The following is a 21,944-nucleotide window of genomic DNA, read 5'->3' on the forward strand; positions in this document are numbered from 1 at the left end:
CGTATATTTATACCGATGTCATTCTATGAGTATACGTAGGCGTTTAACGATCCCTAACCCAAACGGATCGGTTTGGCCGGAAAATACGCTTTCCAAGAAAAAAGCTCCCCCGTCCTACGTAATTCTATTTAGACGGCCGATGATCCGTTTTATAATTCGAACAGATACAAATCTAAGTATGATACACGAGCGGCGGCTACGAGTTAAGATAGAGTTAAGTTAGATAATAATTTACCGACACTATTTCACTGCGGTCTTTGGCCAAAAATTTATACACGGCTCCGTCGAAAACCTACACGATCATAACCTTAAATAACGATTGCACGATTACGGTTTCTATTTTGGTGAATGCGATACAAATATTATAATATTGTATGTTTTACTCAGAGACCGGTTTGTCGTAATGGCATCGTCGACTCATCGATAGGAAAATACATTATAATGTTATACACCCGTGTAGTACGGTATTGAACAGTTATACGAAGTCCAGATAATCGGGTATATTTCGAGAAACGTTAACCTGAACCATAGGCGGTCACCTTCAACAAAATGTTTTCACGTAGCATGTATTCTACAAAATTCGTATTGTTTCATTTTAATAGTACGATGAACAAAAAAAAAGTAAAAAATCCTTAAATTAAGAATAACATAAATTGTTTGTTCTTGTTTTTGTTTAAAAGTTCGAATTACGACATTTGACAATATCGACAAACGGTGTAAAAGTAAAATGTAATGTTATGATTTGTTCGATTACGAGGGTCTGTGCATGATATACGCATGCTACCCAAATAGTTCAGACTACAAATAAAAAACATTTAAACATTTGCTATTACTATAGTAGGTAACGACAATGTTTAGCAGAATTTTATTTTCGATTGCACAACAACAAAAATTACTTAATTTTGGTCATTCTAGTGCCACGACCCGTACAATGTCATAAAGTAAAATATGAAAACTACTTAGAACTAGAATAATCAATAATTTAAACTGTAAAATATATAATTCACATAGAATCTTGACATTATTAACTACGTTATCTATGGCTACAAAAAATATTTGTTATAAGGTACAAAAAGGGACTTGAGCGGTCGGAGATAAAGTAAAAGAATTGTGTTGTAAACAGTTTATTCAAATATAATAAATGCTTTACATTCCAGACTTTCATAGTTCAATATTGAATTAGTTCCCGATTTTAAGTATAGTTGTGTGTAGTGAAACATGATACATGATACGTGGTATATAGTGTAATTTCATATAATATACTGTATTCACGATTGTTTTTAAGCACAGACAGAAAAAACGTATACTCTATTATATTAAAGGCTTAATTACACGTTGTGAATTTTGGTCTTTATTTTTTTTTTTAAATGTACTTTAAAAATTATACAATTGTATTCATAACAGTTGTTCGGAGAGTTTAAAATTTTAATTAAATAAGCTGTCCGTTGAAATGTCGATGAAAATATTAATTTCGAATATTAGTTTTTCGTTGTTTTTAAATTATTGTATTTTTATTGAAACAATAATGAATTATTGAATTACTCTGTATACCTAGTGGCTTATCTAGGGGGATATTTTAAGGGTTATAACCCCCCCAAATGTATCTTTTATTTTGTAAGATATACAATAATTTTAAGGCATAGGTATAATTTTATATAACACTTATATACAAAGACAATAAATATACAGAGATTTACGCATCTGCGACATCTCGGATGACAACCCCAAGAAACAACCCCGTATAAATCTATAACATAACCCTACCTTTTGTGATATTCGAACCACTAAGATCTCTAACTCAAAAGTGTGTACCGTTTTCTCGTTCGGTCCTTGTTGGCAAATACGACTATTATTTGAGACTAGCTGAATTACCCGTCGCTGCCGGGTTACGGTAAAAAAATAATCAAATAGTTGAATAACTATAAATAATAAATAAATATAAAGAATGTATCATGTATACACCGTTAGAATAATGTGCAATTAATGTATAGGAAAAACATAAAATGGAAAATAATTAAATTTATTAAGCTTTAATTACATTTATAAACACTATAAAAGGTATAAAAAATATAACAAAAAAATATACAAAAAAATTGATAAACAAATGAAGTTCAATGAATTTGTGTATTGTAGAATTTCTTTATAAACTATATTCATTGTATCTTTTTTGTTGTTTGATATTATTTGTATTTTTAACTTTTCAAAAAATCTAACTCTGGACATGGCAACATAAAGTTGACCATGACTAAATACAGGATGGAGTAAATACAATCCTACTTTATCCAATGTTTGACCCTGCGCTATCATTGCAAAAGCTATTCTTATAGAAAATTGACGTTTGGTAAATGAAAAGGGAATAGTTGAATCTGACGGGGTCAAATCAATTCTAGGCAATAAAATACGCTGACCAGTTCTTTGACCAGTTATAGATTCCAAGTCTAAAGAATGATCATACATATTTCGTACAATATATCTTGTGCCATTCATCAGATTGGAGATGACATTTAAATTTCTCAAAATTATTATAATAGTACCTTTCTTTAGTACCACAGTATGCGGAGGTAAACCGCTTAAATGTAAACTGTTTAGAAATTCTGTAGGAAACAAAAAATCGTCACATTATTTTGACACTGTATTTAAACTTAAATACGTTTTTTTCTGGCCTTGGCAACATATTGACAATTGAATTATTCATTTTATCACAATGATGTAAGTTTTTCATCAGTAAATATTTTTTTTGTTTTTATTATTTTTAATAAGTGTTCAATTTTCGCATGAAATACCCGTACAAAAATATCGGGTCTTTTATTTATAGTTTCATATGAATGAATACTTGTAATAATCTCTGGTCACAAAGCAACAGGTAAATGTAATGAGTAAATCTGGTTTTCCGAATTTCCTTACTATTGCCATGGCGTCTTAATAATTCTGTACCATATTTCGAGAACTTCCAATAAACGAAGAAGGCAATACAACTATTTTTTTTTCTACTCTAATATTGGCTTCGTTTGCCATTGCTCGTAAAGCATCTGCTAAGCCAGAATATGTGTCTATTCTTAATTTTTATTGCTGACTTCTAATATATTTCAATCTATCACCTTCAATATGACAATAATAATCAACGATAATTTGTTGAGTTGGTTTGCCTGAGCTCAGTACTGGATTAAAATTACCACACGAGGAAGTACCTTTTATTGACATTCGAAAACAAACATATTCACGCATGGAAATATTGCATCTTACGGCAGTTTTACGTTTATCATTATATTGCATATTTATATGCCTGCTTGGTTCTCCGTACACCTATATTAAAGTGTAAGACATAGGGTCACAGTGCATACTATCGTAATCAATTTTTTGTACATCTCCTTTTTTTTTGATGAACTGATATATGTCTATGTGAAATATGTGCGCCATCTGAAGATTCAAATACTTCTACGATTTCAGAAACTGTTGGATTGTACCTACGGATATCTTCTCTAGGTTCATGATAAAATTGCATAACCAAATTAATAGGAGTTGAACTTTCATCATGAACCGTCAGTTCATGCATTTGTTAGTAAAATTTAGCATATGGATTTATGTTAGATAATACATTGTGTAATTTATCAAGTATATAATTTTTTAGTAATATATTATGTGATTTTTTTTAATCTAACTTTGTTTGCTTCGGCAAAGTCTAAAATACATAATTGACCATACTATGGATTTTGGCCAGAGCTAGGATAAAGAGAGCTAATACGATAATATATATCACCATGTATTTTAAAACAATAAGGTCCATACCCCGATGGCAATGTTATGTGAGAACCAAAAGAGACGAATAACATCGCACTATTATATTGACGTATATATTCTCTAAAATGTTTGGACTCATAATTTTCACCAACAAATAAATCAAATATTTCATTGAGCAAACGGCACTCTAATAAAGATATTTTTCCATTACCACAACATAAACTAAAATACCCTCTAGTCGTTTTTTCACACTCAAAGTGTAACTAATGACAATGCTTGCATTTAAATTTTAAACTATCCAAATTATAGGGAGTAACTTGAACTATATTATGCGATAAAGCGCATATATAAAATATTACTCTCTGATTCTGGTTTTCTTTACTTTTTTTTCTTTCACGTCTTCCAGTTAAATAATGAGTTTTATGCTTACTATTGGTGTTAGCATATATTTCTTTAGGTAGATTTTGAATATTCATATTATTAATAAAAACTAAAACACTATAATGTCCTGTGTCACCATAGCCAGAAAATAATAAATTACACATTATTGCACCCAACTATAATCTACAAATGCACTAAGATCAGTAGATCTATACACACGAAATGTATGATTTGGATAAAGTCGACTAATGTATTCAAGTACGACGTGACCAGCATACTCGCCATTTATGCTCATCAAATGTTCGTAATCATTATAATTACAGTAAAACCTCGATAAAACGGAACTTCAGTAAGACGGAAACCCCGGTATTATGGAACATTTTTTTGGTCCCGTTTTAAATTACGTATAACTAACTAACCCCGCTAAGATGGAAACCCCGTTAACACAGAAAAATTTCATGGTCCCAAGCGATTCCGTCTTATCGAGGTTTTACTGTATAAATAGTTAATCTATACGAAATATCACTTATGACAAATTATACATATCCCAAATATTTATCACCAAGTTAACAACTCTTAATCGAACATTTCAATTCGATTAAATATGACACGAAACGAAGTAAACAATTTCTATCGCCTACTATGGGAATTAATTGATATTCCATTTTAAACAAAAGCGAAACAATGTGTATAGTAAAATTTGTAATTTGTTCTATGCTGTACGCGAAAAGACAATGCGTAAATTGAAAATAGTATTTTTCTTGTTGTTTTTTTCGACAACGGTTCAGACGACGACACGACGACGATAACGAAACGGTGCACAATGCAAAATATAATAAATGTATATCGTCACCGACGACCTGCAGTACTGCAGCAGACGTAGGAATAATGGAGGTTATACAGGCGGCAGAAAAAATTATTGGTAGTGAATTAATGGAAAAAGTCCAAACAAAGTGTATGGTTAGTCTATCCAAACTTACCAAAACTCGATATAAAATTGAACTTGAAACTTGAACTATTAGATTCGATGGTTCTGAACTAACTGAACGTTCACTTAGAAATTCAGTTATCCTACATAGATATATTAATTGATATATTAATCAGATATATTACTAATAAATAATAATAATAATAATAACTACAACCAAAACATCTGTCTTAAACGATATTTAGTTTTTTTACATCATCTTTGACGATATTTGCAGCATGCATTCTGTTAATTCTATGTCAAACGTTAAAAGGCTACATTAAAAAGTTTATATTATCCAAAGCGCTATGGTTAGATTAGAAATAGTTTTATATGGTAGTTAAATATTCTTAAATTTTCTAATTTTTCGCGCAGTTTTATTAATTTTTCTTTCACAAAGTTACAGTACTGCAGTAGACGTAGTAGTGTGGGTTTATATCGGCGTCGTCAACGAATGCCGCTGTGTAACAATACGGTAAACTTAATTCTTTTAATAACTATTTAAGTAATTCATTTTTTGGACTTTTCTTTTTTGATGACTCATCTGCACACTGAGTACTTGCGTTAAAAAAGGAAATCATGAAAATCGATGCAGTAGATATAACTTTAGATATAACTGTCATAAGAAATCGCCTCTCGTTTTAATAATATAATATATAAAGATAAATGTACATCGCCGCCGACGACGACAAATCTACAGAACTACAATACTGCATCAGACATAGGAATAGTGGGGGTTATACCGATGGCAGTCGTAGTCGTCGTTTAACAATACGGCAAACTTTATACTTCTAATATCTATTTAAATAATAATTTTTTTGAACTTTTCTCTTTTGATGGCTTATCTACACACCGATTACTTTCGTTAGGAAAAAAAAATCATGAAAATCGGCCCAGTAAAACTTCAGATATAACTGTCATTAGAAATCGCCTCACGTTTTAATAATATATAAATATAGATATTCGAATATGTGGAATATATAATATATATCTGAAACATACATTTTTAATTTATAAAACTTTTATATCCGTGAAGAAACTCTTGCGGGTCGTACTACCCAAATCGACATCTATTATTTTAACTCTGGATAAATCTAATACTGCTTAACAATTTACTTATATTATTTACTTCGTTGATTATGATATTTGATACTACTCTAATATAAGAATTAATGTAAAAAAAAAAAAAAAAGGAATAGGTCAATATTTATGTTACGAATCTATACTAAAACTAATCTTAATGAGAAAATACTCAGTGTCCTATGATAAAGGGATCCATACATGATCAGTTTAATTGTGCAGTTAATCACGTAAAACATCAAGTCTGAGCGATAAACTGAGAAAACTAAGAAAAATAAACCAAATCTTAGATTGACACGACCAGAAAGTTCTATGATGACTTCCAAGTTCTTTAACAAGCACATCCTTTTGATCCATTGCAGTTGTATCGTATGCATTAAATCAAGGTATTACTACTTACCTTGTTTGGTTATGTTAATGTTCGCATTATAATTTATATAGTAGCCGGTCGTTATGCAGAATTTCGTGGCTACTATTAAATGAATAGATATTTATTTATATCGTTGGTAATGAACAAATTCTGTTATAAAATAATTTATACAAAAAATATTCAAAACCCATCAATACTCTTTTGAGACAACATCAAGTTCCTCGCAATAAATTCGAATTGAAGTTTCATTTATAACATACCGATTGCATAATACTGTCAAACATATCATACATGGCAATATGCTTAACAATACTCAATATTTTAATATTTATAAATATTTATTTAAGTTCATCATGTATTATTAACTAATAGTGCTCGTTAAACAACACACGCTCCCTGCGCTTAACCCGACCACAAGGCAGCCATGTCACCGATGGGTGGGGGGAGGGGGCGAAGGAGCCTTTCTGAATAAAATAATAATGATCAGTGATAACAATTTTATTATTCAAATGTTTGAAAGTATATTTTCTGTATTCGGATAATGCTTAATAACCCCCTGTGCAATAATGTGTACTATAAACATACAAGGTATGTTTCCATATAATATGCAACATTAATTTGAATATTGAATTTGCGTTAATGTGATGTCCCTGATACTGCTAATGTCCGGTGTTTGCAACCTAATCATCAACGTTTTAAATCTGTTAATTTCTAACATACCTGCAACTGCAATATAATGTTTATAACAAAAAGTTATATTTGGGTTACATTGTAAACATAGTTAGAACGTCATATTCAAACAATGAAACCTACTAATAATTGGAAAACAATTATAATAAAATACCACAACTCGTATGCGGGTATCGAACTCCGAACACCGACATATCTACCTAGACGGATCTCTAAATCCTACGCGTTACTACCTATCGGCTATCCTAATCATATTGACATTAAGTTTATAATGGACGATATTTAAAGTGAATGGAAATCGATGGTTTTCTGTCTTTACTACCATACGAGCACATTATGTATGACAAAATAAGTAACTGATTTTTAACTAAGTTTAGTTACTTTTATTTTTTAATCAACATAAGATATGTAGTCTAAAACTGTCTTATGACGTGACACATCAAATAGTATGCATACGGACATTACTCTTATAAATAATTGATTTGATACCCCTTGTATATTTAAATATATTAGCTTATGGGTAAAACCAATAGAGTATATTTTTATAGAGTGCAAAACTATTTATTTTAAAATAGTATATTTTTTTTTTTTGTGAAAAACTGAAACATCGATATTATTTTGCTGGTACGTATTACAAATCACAATAATGTAACAACCCTGTGACATATAATTTATAACATTGTAGGTCTGTACTATCATATAATGCCTAGTTATATCGCCGGGATGAGTGTTAAATGTTTGTTTTATTTAGACAGAATAGATACATTGTATACATATTAAAAAGTTACGTTGATTGTACTACGTAATATGTTTGTTTCTGGGATGTGTTGAAACATCCAGTGCACACTGGGAATGATAGATATTAGTTTAACTTTTATCTAATTTGTTGTTTATTACTTCATACTTTTTAAATTAACAACTTGGTCAAGGAACCAAATGGGTTCAAATAGACAAACGGGACTGGCATTTATACGTGTAACATAAATATCCGCTTAAATGTAGATAATGTTGTTGATCGATTTTATTATATAATTATTCGTATCTACTCGTTCGTTATTCGTATTGTATTAGAGATAATTAACGAATTAAAATAGGTTCGCCCCCCCCCCTCTATTGAAAATTGTTTTGGGACGTGCCTTTCCCACGAGGCGTAACGCTATAACTGGCGGTGTTGTTATTCGCAGAAGGACTTCTTCGGCTTGAACCTCTCTTTCCGCAAGCCACACGGTCGTCCTGCGCGTACTCGTCCTGGAGCGATCACGCGCACCACGGGAACCGGTGGCCAGCGCAATCCCACCAGAAACGGAGGCAGCGGTGGCGGCGGCCCGGGACGTGCCGGACGACGTGCGTTACGCTTCGTACCGATTCCACGATGATTCCGACTGCGCTCGCGGGAACAACCCGTTGCCCGACCGTTGGACGTCGAACGGGCACGCGGCCGGGGATCAACCGCGCGGTATAGATGAGGCACATTGCCGTACCAAGGATCGCATCGACCGGCCCGAATACGGCTCGCCGATCTCGCTCGGATCTGTCGCGCGCCCGTCGGCATCCGGTGGTCGTCGGCGCAAGACCAGGGCCGGCGGAGGCGGTGGCCCTGAACGCATCAGTGGACGGGACGTCCGATACGTGCCGTACGATCTCTACGTGCGTCGCTTGGACCGGTGCGCTGCGCAGCCGCCCGTCATCCGACCGTTCGGTGTCGTACGGACTCGTGGCCGGGGAGCACCCGCGCACCAGAGAACCGGTGCGCGGCCACGGGTTTACGGGCCACATCAGCTCGTCCGCGCGTGGCGTGGTGATCCAGCCCGGAGCGATCACGTGCACGTCCGGATCCGGTGGCCGGGACGGCAGGATCAGCGGAGGCAAAGGCTGCGGTGATGGTACCGATGACGAAGGCCCGGAACCCACCGCCAAACGGCGCAACGTGCGGTACGTGCCGTTGTACGATCTCCGCGTGCGTCAATACACTTTGTAAAATATTTATAGTAATAATATAATAAAAGATAAAAATTTGATTTTGTCTGATATTAAAATGAGTAATAATATATATAATAATTATAAGAATCTTAACGTAATAGAGCATAACAAAATGTCTTGTACTTGCATAAAAAAAATTTGGCATTTTGCATAATGCCTAGGTATTTTATAAAATACCTAGATTATATGTAAAATAATATTGAAAACCATATGTTTTATTTACATTGCCTAAAATGGGTCGGCAATTTTCATAATGCCAATGCATTTTGAAAAATACCTGAATTATTGCCGGTGACATATAATGCTACCGCTATACATAGTAAATAAACTGATAACTCTGCAATAATAATCTAAATATTAGATTCATAAATGAACAATTACATTTCTGTTTTAATAAAAGTTTAGGTTTTTATAATTATTGTTGAACACTTAGATTTAGTAACATGATGTTTCGCGGATGACGGTTGTCTTTCGTGCTCATATTAAAAAAAGAAAGTTAACGAATTATACAAATCACTCTTTTTTTTTCGCTCTATGATATTTTTATTTATTGTATTGAAACGTTGAATATGTTTTTTTTTTTTTAGATTTAGATAATTGTTGCGAACTGATTTATGTGTGATATTAAAATAAGTGACGCGTGAATTGAGGTTGATGAATTATTTTTTATATTTGTTACGTTGTAAAATAACACCGACCAAGAAAATATGGGTAATTAAAGAAAAAAAATTATTCATACATTATCTTAGAAAAATATGTGAAACCCTATTGCTTATTTTTCACTGAGTATTATTACACACATTGTTGGATCTAATAATCAGTAATTTAATAAATATAATAACGTTAATTTGATTATAATTGACGAAAAAATGAAAATAATACGAACTTTGTGGTTTAGAAGTCACAACCGTTACTTGGTAAATGAAAAATCGCATAAAATATTGGAGTGCCTATACAAGATAGGTTTGTTGGTAAGGAAAAGTAATTCAACGGATTGCTTTCTAGTGCATTTAAAACATATATCACATGCATAATACTTATACCAATTATTATCAATCTATATTATAAACAATGTATGGTTCGTTTCAATAGTTTATTTTATAAAATAATTGTTTTTTAACGCTGACACTATTATTTATAATTTAAATGACCTTAATAATGTACGAATAAACAGAGCACGAGTATTGTTTTAACGTATTATTATTGTACAACAATAAAAAAGAAAAAAATACTAAAAAAACCTATAAGGTAAATAATAAATTAAATTATAATACATATAGCGGTGCGTTTCTCGTTTTTTTTTTTTCATTATTAAAATTTAGTATTCATATACGTTAAAATCATAATGTACATGATATTACGAAATCGTAAAACATTTTAGTTCGTTTCAATACTGTGTTATCGTAATACAATACATTTAATATTATAACAGTTATGTTTCTACATATAAAGTTTAACATAACGATTATATTTAACTAATTATCGATTACCGTCACATCAAAATTAGCATATTCTCGCGGTCCAATCACTTGATGTAATGGCTGTATTAATATGCACCAGTACTAATGTATTGAAAAAAAAAAAATGCAGATCGATTGTTTGTTATTTTATAATTTGAAAACACGAAACGTCACACGGTTTTAGCCGTCGTTGATTTAATAAGCTCTAATTAATCATTAAGACTTTAATACGTGATATATAAGCAATAATTTAACCATAATAGTTGTTTGTTCATTGGAAGTAGAAAAACGATCGGTTGACTGATAACGCTTACACTGGGGTGGGTGAAAGTTAAGCAAATATACCTCCACTGTGAATAGTTTTTTTGCAGTTTACGGGCGCCTCTGGTATAGTGTACACCGGCACAAGATTATTGGTACGATTGGAAAGTCATTGCCGATTTCACAGCCGCAAGTCAATGTTTAAAAACTTTTCTTATACGTTTTATTTGGTTTATCGTTAAAAATCTTTTAAGCCATCTCTTGTACAGTTTTAGCGATACAATTAAAACGTTAGTTTTGTATTTTTTTCACCAATAATAATAATAATAATAATAATAATACATTTATTGTAAATCGAGGAACGTTTCGTTTGGATATTTTTAGAGACAACGAAAAGTCTTAATTGTTATCTATAAACATATGGCATGGAATAGTAACACGACTACAATGTTTATTTTATATTCCACTCAACGTATGAAACGGTAAAAATGACGTAATCTACGACAATAACGTAGAAGAAAACCACAAAACAAGTATTACAGAAAAACGTTGTCGCTGAACTGCGTAAAACGTAAGAAAACAACTATAACCCCCCGATAGTTGATCATACGTCCAGACGGTATCTGTACCATCTCGATCGACGTGATCGAAATCGTAGGAATGTGTTTATAGCGTTTTAGTTGGTCGCACCGGCGACAGTGTACAGTATAGTATTGCATAAGACGCGGTCAGATTTTCATACAAACGTTCACACCGAACGCAAGTCGTTCGTCGAAACCGTGGTGGACATCTCTATAATACATTTTTTCGTACGATAAAAATATTAGTATTTGCTGAAACCTGTGTGTGTATACGTCGATTTGAAGGTATACACATTGTTGTGATGATATGCGTTTGTTGTCCGCGTGTGTGTGTACGTTTACGCATCCAGAGTAGCATTTTTTGTGTTCGCTCGTGCACGTAGAAAAATAATTGCGATCGCGTCTACCAAAAAAAATGATGGTATTTTGTATCGAACTCAAGGTCGTTGTTATTATTTTAGATTAACCGAAGAATATTATGCAAAACGTACAGTATTACGTATAGAGAAAAAAAAGGTCAAATATTGAAAAGTAGAAATGTATTTTATTTTTTCCCCGCACATTATACTATGTTATACGTGATGTGCATTGTTTACGGTAAATTATAATTTTTTAAACGACCGTGCCAAAGTATAATTACTATCGTGTACCATAAACAAAGTATATATTATATCGAACCAGAATAATGATAAATGTCTTGTAGTAGTACACAAATTATAATATATATATATATATATATATTAATAACGCTGCGGTATTACTAATCACAGAAACTACAGTGTATGATACTTAAATCACTACCGTTGGTCAGAGTATAACGAACAGGATTAATATTTTAAAGTAAACCATAATCGTTTTGAACGTATTTCGCTCTAGTGGAATTTTTTTAATTTATTATACTTCGGAAGTACGCGTCTACGAAATGAATGTTTGCAAAGTCTATTAATAATATCATACCTATAACTAAAAAATTGTAAATTATGTCACATGTTTAGTGCAGAAAACGAAATAAAAACACTGCGCGAAACTAGTTCACGAAAATAACCTTGAACATAACGGTATATTATAATATGTCCACTCGGTTTTTTTTTTTTTCATTTGCTTAGCGTTTCCTCGAGTATTGAACGCCAGACACCATAACTCAACATTCGAATGTAATGGACTCGTCGGTCGGTATGCAAAATTATACGTCAACTTTATTGACAACGCATTACGAAAACAAATACATACGTTATTTGAATACTTAATAACGTAAATAGGTAGGTACGTGCTGCGTGCATTCCGATGAAACGGATGAAAGAATAATAATAATAATAATTGTCGCGTAAGAAAAGACGACATTTATCGTTATTAAATAATATAAGCGTTTAAATAAAAGTAAATCTTTTATAACTAGTTATGTTTTTTTTTTTTTTTTTTTTTACTTACGTACCTACATTACAAATTAATTTTTTTGGTGATTTGGCTTACAATAAAATATCTGATCATACATTTTATCGTATTTATTTACAAAAATCGGCTTTTATTTTATTTCTATTATTTTCCCATCGCTTCTTAATAAACCGCAATATATCGTAGAGATATGTATGTATATATATAACGTTACTGCAGCAACAGGTTCCCGGCAACATCGAGTATTCGCATACATAAAATCACTTAAAATGGAGCGAAAACTAAAAATGTTTCGTTTATTCTGTACTGATTTCACTCGAATCGCGTTTGAAATTACATTATAGATTAGATCGGTACCGGATGACTACATTTTAATAGAGGCGCAATTGCATAAATTAGTCGTAGTTCAGCACAAGATTAATTCGAGTATATAACATATTATATGCGTACCTGGTTTACGGTATAGCAATACATTACTTTACCGGTGTTGTATAACGTTGTTTAACCGTTAGCAGCACGCTAAATACGGTCAAACACTCGTATACAACGCCGTTGAACGATTATTATTACTGGTCCCTTGATAAATGTACATAACACGTGATCCCGTTTAAGACATATGTTTCCCACGACGTTTTAAACGAGATTTTACTGTTATATGTATATTGCAATACATCATTTTGAACAAAAATTGTAATGAATATTTAAAAGAGCGACTATATACAGGCGCACCTGTAAATTGTACCAGAGCGTATAAAGTATGATTGTTTTCGGTAAAAATCCCAAATCGTAGGTGTCGTATATTACAAACGATATTCAATTCTTTCTCGTCGTACGAATCGCGCAGTTGGTCGGATGCGATTTTTGTAGATTGTAACCACCGTAATCTTCCGTCACGCGCACGCGTGTTCAATATTAATATTCAAATGTTCCAGATTAAATGAAAAATACAATTTTACGTATCTATTATAAGTATATGACTGCGCTTATATCGCATAAGCGATGCAATTATAATACAATTTATATATGTACATTTATTACTTCTACCTCGTTCTTATAGACGTGTGTCCGGAGGGTGCGGGATGTGACAAGACAACCCTCAAAATATTGTAAAAGGAGCCCTAGAATTTAACTCTAAGAGTAAGGACTTATATTTTAACTGATGTTGCTGAAATTAAATGTAATTTATTCTAAAGTATTTGGTAAAAAATTAATGATATTTCGTAATAGAACTATTAAATTTTCTAAATTTTTTATGCAAAACCCTATTATGACTGGTACAATTGACTACGAAAGTACAAGTGATAAATAATCGAAGCTACTCTTATACGAAAAAATATACGATATTCAAGGAAAACATATTCATTGGGACCCTAACCTAACCTAACCCTGATATGCCACAATACTGAATAAAAAAATTATAAGTATGTTTCATTAATTACTCATACATTGTAATTTATTAAACCTACACGTTTTGCCTGTGCTTGTTCTGCTATTTACCGGAAAAGTGCAAAATACGAATCGTTACACGGCGATGCGCCTACGTTTGGTGATCTGCTGAACGTGCAAGCACGTGTTATTCAACCGGGGAAAGAGATCGCGTTCACCGGGAGTAAAATATCGTTAATAATTATAATACATATTTCGGAACTCGACGATGGCAATGTTTTAACGCGGTGCGCCGTGCGCACGCAGCGATGGCGGTCGACAAACACTGATACGGTGAAAAATGTAAAACAATAGTCTTCGCTCGGTTTTTCTGTTCGGCCGACATAATTCTATTTCGATACAATTAATTTCCGAGACATCGGTATCGCGACGAGTGCGCGTGACGTTGCCCGCACGAAAATGCCCGCGTCGAACGGTGTTTGCGGTCGTCGTTGCGCGCGGGAAAAACGCGATTGTTCTACCGTGCGACAACGGACGGGCGAAATCGACTGATCCGTACGTCGGCCGAGAACTAATAGAACGCATTAGCCGACCGGAGCACCTGAGACGAGAGTGAACGCGGCGAAACGGGGACACCAAGGAAGACCCGCCAACACGTACGAACGCGGCGAGATGAACTAACCTTACGGAATGCGTCCTCGCCCCGCCAGGATGCACAGCTGACGACTTGGTCCGCTCGCCGATGACATCGGTAGCCGCCCCCACCGGGCCGAAGCGAAAATGTTTCAACCCAATCGTTCTCGAAGACCGTTCGACGTGTATCGATAGTTTTTATTTCGACCGCGATCAATCAATTCCAGCGCATGGTACGCGATAATAATACGAAGAAGATTACCTGACCACGGCGTTCCAGAACTCCGTCTCGGGACTCGCCGCGAACCCGGAAAAATTTTCGGCTCCCGGCCACCAGGTTTGCTCCGGGTTCTTTTTTTTTTTTTTTGGTTGGCCTGCGAACACGGCCTCGGTGGTGCGCGCGCGTGACGATTGCGATCGGGACGCGACGTAGCACTGACGCGGTCCCGGTCCTCGGAGCTGTTAATATACGATTTATACGTTATTGTTGTTTTTATTATTATTATTATTATTACAATAATCGTACGTGCGAAAACGATTGTGCCGCGTTTCGGCGTTACCGGTTCGACGACGCGTACACGCGTGAAAACGACTAATGAGCGCGCGTAATGCATACGAGAGCGCGTACGCCGCGAGATCGGCCGCGCGGTTTTAAGCGTTTGATTTCGCCTTGCCCCTCGCCCGCGCGCCCCGGTAGCCGCGACGTCGTTGTCGTAAGAGATTTCCGGACGACGGGCGAGACCGTCCAACCGACGCCGATCGGCCGGCCCGCGAACGCCGCGCATTTTTCTCCGCGCGCGCGTCTTTTGCGCGTCCCGTTCTCCGTTGACGCGAGCCCCGGGTCGGTCCGACGTTTTCCAGTCGGACGGCACGATAGCAGTCGACGTCACCGCGCGCGAAACCACCGCAGTAGCGTCCCGGTAATCCGAAGGCGATCGGCGGTGCTCGTTCGGATCGTCTACGAATCTGTCGAAAAATTGTCCTGCAATAAAAAACTTAACCTTTTTTTTCTTCTATTAATCTGCGTAAAAAATATTCGAGTACAAAAAAATAAAGTAATCGATCACATTTTTTATCAATTACAATTATTATTATTATTATTATTGGATTATTGACGACGTACGCGCGTGATGTGCGGTCGTCATAATCGTTACGATTATTGTTTTACACAAGTACATTGATAGAACGGTGGCGATGTACACGCGAAGTGTACCGCGTCTTGCGGATTATCGCAACGTACTCGAAAACCTTATGTTTTCAAGTTTTATCTACGCTTATTATTTTTTGATTGGCGACGAATAAATCGGTTTAGTCGAAAACCGGTATGGTATTTTTTTAATTTTTTGTTTTTTTTTATTTACTTTTCGTAAGTTTTTCGCAATAATTATGAAAAGTGTCGGGAATCGCGTACAATTACCCTACACCCGAAATACGTTTACAAAACGCAATACGTTGCGAACAAGTTCGATCACGGACCGCAGGACCTGTAGATCACGACGACGACATTCACGAGTCTCGTAAGTTCAAGTCGTCGGCGGCACGTGACATGCGTGAACGAAAACGATTGGGAAACACTGGTGTGTTACAACCTACGAGTGTAAATGCAATCGTAATATTACGAATGTGCCATTGTGTCCGTACGAAATGCGAGTGCGACAACAATGTACCGTGTGTATCGCGTTCGTTTGCCCTCGGCCGAGATTCGAATGTTCGATTACACGATTGTATTTAAAGCTCCGCGTCGAACTGCGATAATTGGCCTCGGACTTGTGCGTACGCGTTTCGACAGCGCCGACGCCGATCGGTACCGAGGGGCTGCGCGACCAGTAAAATGAATGGCCGATAATGATAGTGATGATTACGACGGTGGATAGCGTAATAACGGTAACGATGGTAATAACGCGACGGATGATTACGTCTTTCTGTGGTGCCGTTAACGCGCGGAATCGCACGGCATTGCAAGTAGGCAATTTAATACCATCTCTGCACGTCCTGACGATTGCCGCGCGACGTACACGCGTGCGCAGGGCCGTCGTCGGCCGAAAGGGAAAAATTAAATTTACGTTAAACAATTTTTGCGCAGCACGGTTGTACGTTGTATTGTTCGTTCATCTCGTAAAAATGGTACGGTTGAATTGTACGTCGGTCGGAGAGTAAAAAATCGAACTTTTTCGCAGACAGGACGCTACTTTCAATCATTGTTATTATTGTTGTTATCGATGCCGGGCAAGTTTATGATATTTTTTAACTCGGTCAAGTTAAGTTGATTGATTTCACGTTGTATAAAGTTAAAAATTTAGTTAAAAAATATCGTTATTGATGCAGAAAGAAACGGGGGAAAAAAGGCGCGCAAAGAGAAACGATAAGTCAGGACTGGACACGGGACTATACACAGGTCGCATCGCGTAGCCACGCACTAGTTGGGAATCGCTTTCGACGTTGGATTACTCCATCGAAAACATCGACCGGGATCGTTCCGACGTCCGACGAAAAACATTCGTCACTCGACACGTAATGTATTGCACGGATCATCGGTACACGATGTAGGGCGAACTATCGCGTGGCCAACGTTTGTAGGTGTTTCGGACGCATCGTGCATACACTTTAGCCTCGAAACGCGCACGGTTGGTCGCGGGCACCTCGTGCACCGACCAGATCGATCCGGTCGGTCGAAACACGATCGGCGACAACGATCGGGTCGTGACGCGGCTGACCGTTGCTCGCGAATCATTGCCCTATTTTTGCGGAACACGCTAACGCTATTGTTATTGCGTGCGGCTAATCCGTACCATGTCCACGTGCGACATGCACCGCGTGGACACGTAAGTATGTCCATCGGCCGAGTCGACGCGCGACCGAAGACGTTTGAACCGATGGCGTTGTTTCGAGATTTTTTTCTCGGTCGGAGCATCGGCATCGGCTCACTTGTTGATTTTTTCCCACTCGACGGCTCGTCTTATCCGATTGCCGATTAGGCTACGTGACATAAGCGCCAAAGGTGCAAAAAATACATACGATTTGCGTCAAAATTAAAATTTTATGTTAGTAGTTATTTGAAAATTGCGATTTTATAAAAGAATATCAATAATAAACTATGATATACACTAACTATACATACAAACAAATATAAATTTAATAAATCGGTTGATTTTTTTTCAATCCCACTTTTTTCACATATCTTTACTTTTATACATTTCTACTACGTTTATTACACACTGTGCGTACCTAGGATTTTGGCGCTTTTGTACGATACGACTTTATTTTTTTCTTATCTCATTTTGGCGCTTATATCTATCACCGGCCGATTAACGCGAAGAGATGGATGGAGACGTCGAACCAGTCCAAAAATATAATTATTTGTACTTCGTTCACAAGTACCCGTATCAGTAAACATGTCATTTTACTCATTCACAACACATGGCAAATGCACGAGTCGCCCTCTCCCCGAATGATGCTACCGATTTGAATCCGAAAGAACACTTACGACCATGGGGGCACCTACGCATATTTTTCTTTTGCTTTTTCTGTTTTCGTTTCCATTTCGTTGCGTTACAATACTTTGTCTTTTTGATATTCGACTGGGCGTAGACCAGTTGAAAACCCTTAAGTTACTTAACGAGAGACTATTTTTATTTTCTCAAAGTCATTTCTACTGAATCGATGGGTTATGTTTTTTTTTTTCACGATTGGCAGCTAATCATCAGTTAATTATTTTTTTTATAGTCCTGTCAAGTTAATTTTTCTTTTAATTCGAATGTCAAAATACAATTTATTGTACAAGTAATCGAAAGTACGGAAGCGGCGAATGTACTTTTCCTAGATTTCAATATACCATGTTATTCAGTTAGTTAATTTTTTTCTTTGTAACAAGTTATTAAAAAAACAAAAATAACTTCAAAATCAACTTACATTATTTCGTTTAGTTCACTTAACTCAAAGTTGTCTCTTATTCAGAATATTAACTATTTTACAAATTAATGTAAAGTATAATTTATAGTGTTACGGCTCTAGTTACGATGTTGTCATACTCTGTTAAATGTTCATATTTGTAAATACTACGTTAATTATTACACAAGGTTTTAATTTTTTTTCTGCGATAGAGCAGTAATTAGCATCGCTGTCGCGCTAACAAGATTCATACTGTTATTTATATTCATGCACACAGTTTTACAATTTATTCGTCTTTTTTCTATTTTATTTTCCGCGCACGCAGAAACATGCGTAAACATATCCCGGCTAATTTTGCAGACACGTTTCCGTTTCGGTTCGAACGATATCTAATGCATATCGCGTCGTTCATACGTGATTTTTCCGCGCGGATTCGTTTCAGCGGCCCGAACGTATAACGCGACGTTTAAATAGAATTCAACGCGCTAAATTTAACGTTGCGACGTCCTCCGCCCACGCGCCAATTGTCTCGCAGCCGACGGAACCTAACGCGCGCGGAACGTTGGTCGTGCGATCAACACCGTTGTTGTTGTACGATTTTCCGATTTCAACCGCGCCGTAAACTCGCACAACTCGGCGCGGTGCGATATGCGGTTGAATCGGAATCGAGTCGGCGCGCGATGCGCCGCACACGAGCGGTTTTCCGTTCGGGAAACGCGTCCGCTCGGTTGTCACGCAAGCGCGAAGACAACAGCGGACCAAGGACCAATCGGTATAGTTTTTTTTTTTTTTTGTTTTAATTACACACACGTCCGAGCGCACACGGGATTATTAAAACGCAAGGCATTACTGACCGCGTATCTGGTCGTTAAAATTAGTCATTTCCCGGTAATATTGTTTTCCGTATTATGTCAAGGTTTACGTCGCCGCGCGCCCACGATAATACCGGAATAGCCACGCCCCTCAGCAACACCGTGACACCCGGGCGCGGTATGGAAAATGGGGATGGGGAGTCGTCGGGAAATAATACGCTGTTGTGACGACGTGCTAGACGATTGTTGTTCGTCAAGACCTATGCTGACCGCAAATTAATTTTTCCAAAAACCGTCCCCTGTGCAAAACACTTAGTTCTCAGCAAACGTTTCCGTGACCACCGGTGGTTGAAATGTTTGCTGTTCGAAACGTAACCGTCGCTCGATTTCTACCGTTCGGACTTAAAGATACCGGTACCGGTCCGTTTTTTTTTTTTTTTGTTTTATTACCAAACGCGTACCGCAAGTACAAAGCCGAATTACTCTTTGAGCACATTAGTTTGTTGAAAAATACAAGTGAACGGGGTCGGCGTGAGGGTAAGGCCGCTTAGGCGGTCGCCGAAATCGCTTTTTACAATTTTGCATATAATGTCATATTATGTCAATAATATTATTATTAATTTTTTTTTTAATGTAAAATACCAATAACTTTGTACTAAATTATTGATAATAATTATGGTTATTTCGTTTAGCCGTATTTCAAAATAATACAAGTGTATTTTAAGTATATTTACTATGGTTTAACGTAAAACGTTTAATCGTATTATGTTGTTATAATTTTCAAATATTTGCTATCGTTCTACCGGTTCTATCGCGTCGAGCCGTCGTCACTCGTGACTAAAAAATTAGACGATAACAAATTACGTACAAGGTAAACATAATATATCGTTTTTCCGTATTTCTGTTCACGAACAACATTTTTTTCTAAACGAAATGACATTACGGGTTGTTGTACGAAAAAGGCGCCAGTTGGCATTTTGACCTCGGGCGTCATTTAACCTTACCCCGGCCCTGCAACACAACATATGGATCACAAACCGGTGTGGTCGTACGTCGTTACACACTACTGTGTTTAGAATCGAAAACAAAATTATTCAATACATTATATTATATTTAGACATCATGTTTTCTTAAGCTTAAAACATTATAGTCGGCACTTTTCGGTTGCCGAAGGGTGTCCAACGGTTCGTCCTACGGACATCTGTTTACGGTCGGGACACTTTATTGAAGAGGTTATATAACGTAGATGATCATAAGCGTATGTAAAGATATCTGGGGGGGGGGGGGCTTAGACCCTCCTCCGCCTAAAATAATGTGACAGTAGTATATTAAAACTTTCAACATTTGTTTTTGTAATCTGCTATATAGTTCTTCCAAATATTTTTCATATTACATATTACAATTTTTTCCAACGGGGGCCGTACTCGTTCCCAGTGCTCATCCATGGATCCGCCCGTGCCTAAGGGTGCATCGATTGTGATGCAATGACCGTCCGATGTGTTCCAACGATTTATTGGAATACGTTTACCGGTCGGTGCACCAATCGATATAAAAATGGTTTTTTTTTTCACGACGAAACGATTTCGACTCGACGAACGGCGCACGTACAATTTCAGTTCGGTGGATCGCGAAGAAAATGATCGATCCACGCACATTTATTCCGCGCGGCAGATGGATACCGGGTTTCCTTTAAACGAAAACGCACGTCAGTTGTCCACGCACCGGTGCCGACAGTACATTTTCCGAATTAGTCGACAAAAGAACGAAATATATACACGAATAATTATCTAATATTATCATCGACTTCACCACTCGTACGTACGAGACAATATATATATATAACTTATTTTTTGATCATTGTTTCCAAATTTCGTGTCTTATTCCAAGGTGTTATTCTACACGGAAACAATAGAAAATAATTGACACTGAAAAAAAAAAAAACGTTTTTCGTTTACACATTCAACATTTAGTATATTCATCGTATTCGCTAATTATACACCACATGTAACACTTATTACAATGCAAACGTTTAACGAATAACGCGTTCATTTTGCTTACATTCGCAAGTGAATAAAAATGAAATTTTATATTCTCCCGGAACTCGTACAAAATACTAATTACGACTCCGCGAGTCGAAGGAAAATCGTTCACCGTCCGTCCTGCGCAGTGCAATCAATGAGACCAATTACACGTGCTCTTTCCGGTAGTCCAACCGTACGAATTGTATCCAATATGATGCACTCCGTAAGTATATGACGTTAAGTTATGTAATCCTGGATGCTCATAGCGTATATCAAGTTCAAACAAATTATACAACACTTTGTG

General features: G+C 36.2%; 1 protein-coding gene across 1 annotated transcript in view; it reads right to left on the minus strand.

Moving 5' to 3' along the window:
* Positions 1-15,357, minus strand: part of LOC112691529 (UNC93-like protein) — a 64,177-nt gene extending 48,820 nt beyond the window's left edge. Inside the window, exon 1 of the mRNA XM_025565803.1 lies at positions 15,182-15,357. The gene's annotated coding sequence lies outside the window, so the exon portion shown is untranslated. The remainder of the gene's footprint in view (positions 1-15,181) is intronic.
* Positions 15,358-21,944: the final 6,587 nt, after the last annotated feature.

This window comes from Sipha flava, unplaced genomic scaffold, assembly GCF_003268045.1.
Source record: "Sipha flava isolate LNK unplaced genomic scaffold, YSA_version1 64_pilon_pilon, whole genome shotgun sequence".
NCBI lineage: Eukaryota > Metazoa > Arthropoda > Insecta > Hemiptera > Aphididae > Sipha > Sipha flava.